This window comes from Rhinichthys klamathensis, unplaced genomic scaffold (genome assembly GCF_029890125.1).
Source record: "Rhinichthys klamathensis goyatoka isolate OS25496 unplaced genomic scaffold, OSU_Roscu_1.1 h1tg000001l_1, whole genome shotgun sequence".
In the NCBI taxonomy this organism is placed as follows: Eukaryota; Metazoa; Chordata; class Actinopteri; order Cypriniformes; family Leuciscidae; genus Rhinichthys; species Rhinichthys klamathensis.
In genome coordinates this window covers 2,180,001-2,187,500 of record NW_026606555.1, presented here as the reverse complement: position 1 = coordinate 2,187,500, position 7,500 = coordinate 2,180,001, and the positions used below count along the sequence as shown (strand labels likewise).

Genomic DNA, 7,500 nt, shown 5'->3' with positions numbered 1-7,500 from the left:
ATCCATCGTCCCTGGGTGGGCTCGAACCACCATCCTTTCGGTTAACAGCCGAACGCGCTAACCAATTGCGCCAGAGAGACCGGCGGCAAGTCAGCCACTGGGTCAGGTTATAAAAAAGCACAATTGGACGTTTCCGGCAAAGACAAACTAGTTTTCCACTAGCGTAATGTGTACAGCGCGCTGAAAACCGAGATAGCTAATAGATACGCCCAACGTGGGGCTCGAACCCACGACCCTGAGATTAAGAGTCTCATGCTCTACCGACTGAGCTAGCCGGGCGGGTGCAAGGCTTTGCTTCGGGCTGGTTGCAGATTTTAACGGAGCCTCATATTTTGCGAATCGATTGGCCTCATGTCTGAGAGCCTGATAGGTTACAAGTTACTGGTGGCCTTCTTTTATGACCAAAACCCCCATTCGATCACAGTCGAAAGTTGGAAATGGGTATTTGAAAGGTGGTGATTTGAAAGGAGTTTTGAACAGGACCTCACTGGAACACAGTAGGTTATCGAGGAGGCCTCGATGGTGATTTAAAAGGAATTTTGAACAGGACCTCTTTGGAACACAGGCCTCCTCCACACTTGGAACAAAACATGATCATTCCATCCACACACCACAGATGCTCGATGGGGATTTGAAAGGAGTTTTGAACAGGACCTCTTTGGAACACAGGCCTCCTCCTCCACTTGGAACAAAACATCACCATTATATCCGCACACCACAGATGCTCGATGCGGATTTAAAAGGAGTTTTGAACAGGACCTCAATGGAACACAGTCCTCCTCTACCACTTGGAACAAAACATGATCATTCCATCCACACACCACAGATGCTCGATGGTGATTTGAAAGGAGTTTTGAACAGGACCTCAATGGAACACAGGCCTCCTCCTCCACTTGGAACAAAACATCACCATTATATCCTCACACCACAGATGCTCGATGGTGATTTGAAAGGAGTTTTGAACAGGACCTCTTTGGAACACAGGCCTCCTCCTCCACTTGGAACAAAACATCACCATTATATCCACACACCACAGATGCTCGATGGTGATTTGAAAGGAGTTTTGAACAGGACCTCTTTGGAACACAGGCCTCCTCCTCCACTTGGAACAAAACATTACCATTATATCCTCACACCACAGATGCTCGATGGTGATTTGAAAGGAGTTTTGAACAGGACCTCTTTGGAACACAGGCCTCCTCCTCCACTTGGAACAAAACATCACCATTATATCCACACACCACAGATGCTCGATGGTGATTTGAAAGGAGTTTTGAACAGGACCTCTTTGGAACACAGGCCTCCTCCACCCCTTGGAACAAAACATCCATCGTCCCTGGGTGGGCTCGAACCACCATCCTTTCGGTTAACAGCCGAACGCGCTAACCAATTGCGCCACAGAGACCGGCGGCAAGTCAGCCACTGGGTCACGTTATAAAAAAGCACAATTGGACGTTTCCGGCAAAGACAAACAAGTTTTCCACTAGCGTAATGTGTACAGCGCGCTGAAAACCGAGACCACCTGTTGGGAAGAGAGATAGCTAATAGATACGCACAACGTGGGGCTCGAACCCACGACCCTGAGATTAAGAGTCTCATGCTCTACCGACTGAGCTAGCCGGGCGGGTGCAGGGCTTCGCTTCGGGCTGGTCGCAGATTTTAATGGAGCCTCATATTTTGCGAATCGATTGGCCTCATGTCTGAGAGCTTGATAGGTTACAAGTTACTGGTGGCCTCCTTTTATGACCAAAACCCCCATTCGATCACAGTCAAAAGTTGGAAATGGGTATTTGAAAGGTGGTGATTTGAAAGGAGTTTTGAACAGGACCTCACTGGAACACAGTAGGGCATCGAGGAGGCCTCGATGGTGATTTAAAAGGAATTTTGAACAGGACCTCTTTGGAACACAGGCCTCCTCCACACTTGGAACAAAACATGATCATTCCATCCACACACCACAGATGCTCGATGGGGATTTAAAAGGAGTTTTGAACAGGACCTCAATGGAACACAGTCCTCCTCTACCACTTGGAACAAAACATGATAATTCCATCCACACACCACAGATTCTCAATGGTGATTTGAAAGGAGTTTTGAACAGGACCTCAATGGAACACAGGCCTCCTCCTCCACTTGGAACAAAACATCACCATTATATCCTCACACCACAGATGCTCGATGGTGATTTGAAAGGAGTTTTGAACAGGACCTCTTTGGAACACAGGCCTCCTCCTCCACTTGGAACAAAACATCACCATTATATCCACACACCACAGATGCTCGATGGTGATTTGAAAGGAGTTTTGAACAGGACCTCTTTGGAACACAGGCCTCCTCCTCCACTTGGAACAAAACATCACCATTATATCCTCACACCACAGATGCTCGATGGTGATTTGAAAGGAGTTTTGAACAGGACCTCTTTGGAACACAGGCCTCCTCCTCCACTTGGAACAAAACATCACCATTATATCCACACACCACAGATGCTCGATGGTGATTTGAAAGGAGTTTTGAACAGGACCTCTTTGGAACACAGGCCTCCTCCTCCACTTGGAACAAAACATCACCATTATATCCACACACCACAGATGCTCGATGGTGATTTGAAAGGAGTTTTGAACAGGACCTCTTTGGAACACAGGCCTCCTCCTCCACTTGGAACAAAACATCACCATTATATCCTCACACCACAGATGCTCGATGGTGATTTGAAAGGAGTTTTGAACAGGACCTCTTTGGAACACAGGCCTCCTCCTCCACTTGGAACAAAACATCACCATTATATCCACACACCACAGATGCTCGATGGTGATTTGAAAGGAGTTTTGAACAGGACCTCTTTGGAACACAGGCCTCCTCCACCCCTTGGAACAAAACAAGGGATGGAGGACATCACCATTATATCCTCACACCACAGATGCTCGATGGTGATTTGAAAGGAGTTTTGAACAGGACCTCTTTGGAACACAGTCTCCTCTACCATTTGGAACAAAACATGATCATTCCATCCACACACCACAGATGCTCGATGGTGATTTAAAAGGAATTTTGAACAGGACCTCTTTGGAACACAGGCCTCCTCCACACTTGGAACAAAACATGATCATTCCATCCACACACCACAGATGCTCGATGGGGATTTAAAAGGAGTTTTGAACAGGACCTCAATGGAACACAGTCCTCCTCTACCACTTGGAACAAAACATGATCATTCCATCCACACACCACAGATGCTCGATGGTGATTTGAAAGGAGTTTTGAACAGGACCTCAATGGAACACAGGCCTCCTCCTCCACTTGGAACAAAACATCACCATTATATCCTCACACCACAGATGCTCGATGGTGATTTGAAAGGAGTTTTAAACAGGACCTCTTTGGAACACAGGCCTCCTCCTCCACTTGCAACAAAACATCACCATTATATCCACACACCACAGATGCTCGATGGTGATTTGAAAGGAGTTTTGAACAGGACCTCTTTGGAACACAGGCCTCCTCCTCCACTTGGAACAAAAAATCACCATTATATCCACACACCACAGATGCTCGATGGTGATTTGAAAGGAGTTTTGAACAGGACCTCTTTGGAACACAGGCCTCCTCCTCCACTTGGAACAAAACATTACCATTATATCCTCACACCACAGATGCTCGATGGTGATTTGAAAGGATTTTTGAACAGGACCTCTTTGGAACACAGGCCTGATGGATGTTTTGTTCCACCCCTTGGAACAAAACATCCATCGTCCCTGGGTGGGCTCGAACCACCATCCTTTCGGTTAACAGCCGAACGCGCTAACCAATTGCGCCACAGAGACCGGCGGCAAGTCAGCCACTGGGTCAGGTTATAAAAAAGCACAATTGGACGTTTCCGGCAAAGACAAACTAGTTTTCCACTAGCGTAATGTGTACAGCGCGCTGAAAACCGAAACCACCTTTTGGGAAGAGAGATAGCTAATAGATACGCCCAACGTGGGGCTCGAACCCACGACCCTGAGATTAAGAGTCTCATGCTCTACCGACTGAGCTAGCCGGGCGGGTGCAGGGCTTTGCTTCGGGTTGGTCGCAGATTTTAACGGAGCCTCACATTTTGCGAATCGATTGGCCATGTCTGAGAGCCTGATAGCTTAAAAGTTACTGGTGGCCTCCTTATATGACCAAAACCCCCATTCAATCACAGTCGAAAGTTGGAAATGGGTATTTGAAAGGTGGTGATTTGAAAGGAGTTTTGAACAGGACCTCACTGGAACACAGTAGGGCATCGAGGAGGCCTCGATGGTGATTTAAAAGGAATTTTGAACAGGACCTCTTTGGAACACAGGCCTCCTCCACACTTGGAACAAAACATGATCATTCCATCCACACACCACAGATGCTCGATGGGGATTTAAAAGGAGTTTTGAACAGGACCTCAATGGAACACAGTCCTCCTCTACCACTTGGAACAAAACGTGATCATTCCATCCACACGCCACAGATGCTCAATGGTGATTTGAAAGGAGATTTGAACAGGACCTCAATGGAACACAGGCCTCCTCCTCCACTTGGAACAAAACATCACCATTATATCCTCACACCACAGATGCTCGATGGTGATTTGAAAGGAGTTTTGAACAGGACCTATTTGGAACACAGGCCTCCTCCTCCACTTGGAACAAAACATCACCATTAAATCCACACACCACAGATGCTCGATGGTGATTTGAAAGGAGTTTTGAACAGGACCTCTTTGGAACACAGGCCTCCTCCACCCCTTGGAACAAAACATCCATCGTCCCTGGGTGGGCTCGAACCACCATCCTTTCGGTTAACAGCCTAACTCGCTAACCAATTGCGCCACAGAGACCGGTGGCAAGTTAGCCACTGGGTCAGGTTATAAAAAAGCACAATTGGACGTTTCCGGCAAAGACAAAGTAGTTTTCCACTAGCGTAATGTGTACAGCGCGCTGAAAACCAAGACCACCTGTTGGGAAGAGAGATAGCTAATAGACACGCCCAACGTGGGGCTCGAACCCACGACCCTGAGATTAAGAGTCTCATGCTCTACCAACTGAGCTAGCCGGGCGGGTGCAGGGCTTTGCTTCGGGCTGGTCGCAGATTTTAACGGAGCCTCATATTTTGCGAATCGATTGGCCTCATGTCTGAGAGCCTGATAGGTTACAAGTTACTGGTGGCCTCCTTTTATGACCAAAACCCCCATTCGATCACAGTCAAAAGTTGGAAATGGGTATTTGAAAGATGGTGATTTGAAAGGAGTTTTGAACAGGACCTCACTGGAACACAGTAGGGCATCGAGGAGGCCTCGATGGTGATTTAAAAGGAATTTTGAACAGGACCTCTTTGGAACACAGGCCTCCTCCACACTTGGAACAAAACATCACCATTATATCCACACACCACAGATGCTCGATGGTGATTTGAAAGGAGTTTTGAACAGGACCTCTTTGGAACACAGGCCTCCTCCTCCACTTGGAACAAAACATCACCATTATATCCACACACCACAGATGCTCGATGGTGATTTGAAAGGAGTTTTGAACAAGACCTCTTTGGAACACAGGCCTCCTCCACCCCTTGGAACAAAACAAGGGATGGAGGACATCACCATTATATCCTCACACCACAGATGCTCGATGGTGATTTGAAAGGAGTTTTGAACAGGACCTCTTTGGAACACAGTCTCCTCTACCATTTGGAACAAAACATGATCATTCCATCCACACACCACAGATGCTCGATGGTGATTTAAAAGGAATTTTGAACAGGACCTCTTTGGAACACAGGCCTCCTCCACACTTGGAACAAAACATGATCATTCCATCCACACACCAAAGATGCTCGATGGGGATTTAAAAGGAGTTTTGAACAGGACCTCAATGGAACACAGTCCTCCTTTACCACTTGGAACAAAACATGATCATTCCATCCACACACCACAGATGCTCGATGGTGATTTGAAAGGAGTTTTGAACAGGACCTCAATGGAACACAGGCCTCCTCCTCCACTTGGAACAAAACATCACCATTATATCCTCACACCACAGATGCTCGATGGTGATTTGAAAGGAGTTTTGAACAGGACCTCTTTGGAACACAGGCCTCCTCCTCCACTTGGAACAAAACATCACCATTATATCCACACACCACAGATGCTCGATGGTGATTTGAAAGGAGTTTTGAACAGGACCTCTTTGGAACACAGGCCTCCTCCTCCACTTGGAACAAAACATTACCATTATATCCTCACACCACAGATGCTCGATGGTGATTTGAAAGGAGTTTTGAACAGGACCTCTTTGGAACACAGGCCTCCTCCTCCACTTGGAACAAAACATCACCATTATATCCACACACCACAGATGCTCGATGGTGATTTGAAAGGAGTTTTGAACAGGACCTCTTTGGAACACAGGCCTCCTCCACCCCTTGGCACAAAACATCCATCGTCCCTGGGTGGGCTCGAACCACCATCCTTTCGGTTAACAGCCGAACGCGCTAACCAATTGCGCCACAGAGACCGGTGGCAAGTCAGCCACTGGGTCAGGTTATAAAAAAGCACAATTGGACGTTTCCGGCAAAGACAAAGTAGTTTTCCACTAGCGTAATGTGTACAGCGCGCTGAAAACCGAGACCACCTGTTGGGAAGAGAGATAGCTAATAGACACGCCCAACGTGGGGCTCGAACCCACGACCCTGAGATTAAGAGTCTCATGCTCTACCGACTGAGCTAGCCGGGCGGGTGCAGGGCTTTGCTTCGGGCTGGTCGCAGATTTTAACGGAGCCTCATATTTTGCGAATCGATTGGCCTCATGTCTGAGAGCCTGATAGGTTACAAGTTACTGGTGGCCTCCTTTTATGACCAAAACCCCCATTCGATCACAGTCAAAAGTTGGAAATGGGTATTTGAAAGGTGGTGATTTGAAAGGAGTTTTGAACAGGACCTCACTGGAACACAGTAGGGCATCGAGGAGGCCTCGATGGTGATTTAAAAGGAATTTTGAACAGGACCTCTTTGGAACACAGGCCTCCTCCACACTTGGAACAAAACATCACCATTATATCCACACACCACAGATGCTCGATGGTGATTTGAAAGGAGTTTTGAACAGGACCTCTTTGGAACAAAGGCCTCCTCCTCCACTTGGAACAAAACATTACCATTATATCCTCACACCACAGATGCTCGATGGTGATTTGAAAGGAGTTTTGAACAGGACCTCTTTGGAACACAGGCCTCCTCCTCCACTTGGAACAAAACATCACCATTATATCCTCACACCACAGATGCTCGATGGTGATTTGAAAGGAGTTTTGAACAGGACCTCTTTGGAACAAAGGCCTCCTCCTCCACTTGGAACAAAACATCACCATTATATCCACACACCACAGGTGCTCGATGGTGATTTGAAAGGAGTTTTGAACAGGACCTCTTTGGAACACAGGCCTCCTCCACCCCTTGGAACAAAACATCCATCGTCCCTGGGTGGGCTCGAA

General features: G+C 47.2%; 8 non-coding genes across 8 annotated transcripts in view; all 8 read right to left on the bottom strand.

The window, feature by feature from the left end:
* Positions 1–206: 206 nt before the first annotated feature.
* trnak-cuu (transfer RNA lysine (anticodon CUU)) lies at positions 207–279 on the bottom strand. Its single transcript has one exon. It is a non-coding gene; the product is annotated as a tRNA-Lys (tRNA).
* Positions 280–1,331: 1,052 nt separating this feature from the next.
* trnan-guu (transfer RNA asparagine (anticodon GUU)) lies at positions 1,332–1,405 on the bottom strand. Its single transcript has one exon. It is a non-coding gene; the product is annotated as a tRNA-Asn (tRNA).
* A 2,345-nt stretch (positions 1,406–3,750) lies between these two features.
* Positions 3,751–3,824, bottom strand: trnan-guu (transfer RNA asparagine (anticodon GUU)). Its single transcript has one exon. It is a non-coding gene; the product is annotated as a tRNA-Asn (tRNA).
* Positions 3,825–3,970: 146 nt separating this feature from the next.
* On the bottom strand, positions 3,971–4,043 carry trnak-cuu (transfer RNA lysine (anticodon CUU)). Its single transcript has one exon. It is a non-coding gene; the product is annotated as a tRNA-Lys (tRNA).
* Positions 4,044–4,998: 955 nt separating this feature from the next.
* On the bottom strand, positions 4,999–5,071 carry trnak-cuu (transfer RNA lysine (anticodon CUU)). Its single transcript has one exon. It is a non-coding gene; the product is annotated as a tRNA-Lys (tRNA).
* A 1,379-nt stretch (positions 5,072–6,450) lies between these two features.
* Positions 6,451–6,524, bottom strand: trnan-guu (transfer RNA asparagine (anticodon GUU)). The gene has a single exon. It is a non-coding gene; the product is annotated as a tRNA-Asn (tRNA).
* Positions 6,525–6,670: 146 nt separating this feature from the next.
* Positions 6,671–6,743, bottom strand: trnak-cuu (transfer RNA lysine (anticodon CUU)). Its single transcript has one exon. It is a non-coding gene; the product is annotated as a tRNA-Lys (tRNA).
* A 737-nt stretch (positions 6,744–7,480) lies between these two features.
* Positions 7,481–7,500, bottom strand: part of trnan-guu (transfer RNA asparagine (anticodon GUU)) — a 74-nt gene continuing 54 nt past the window's right edge. Inside the window, exon 1 of the tRNA in view lies at positions 7,481–7,500. This exon is cut by the window's right edge and continues 54 nt beyond it. This is a non-coding gene — a tRNA (tRNA-Asn).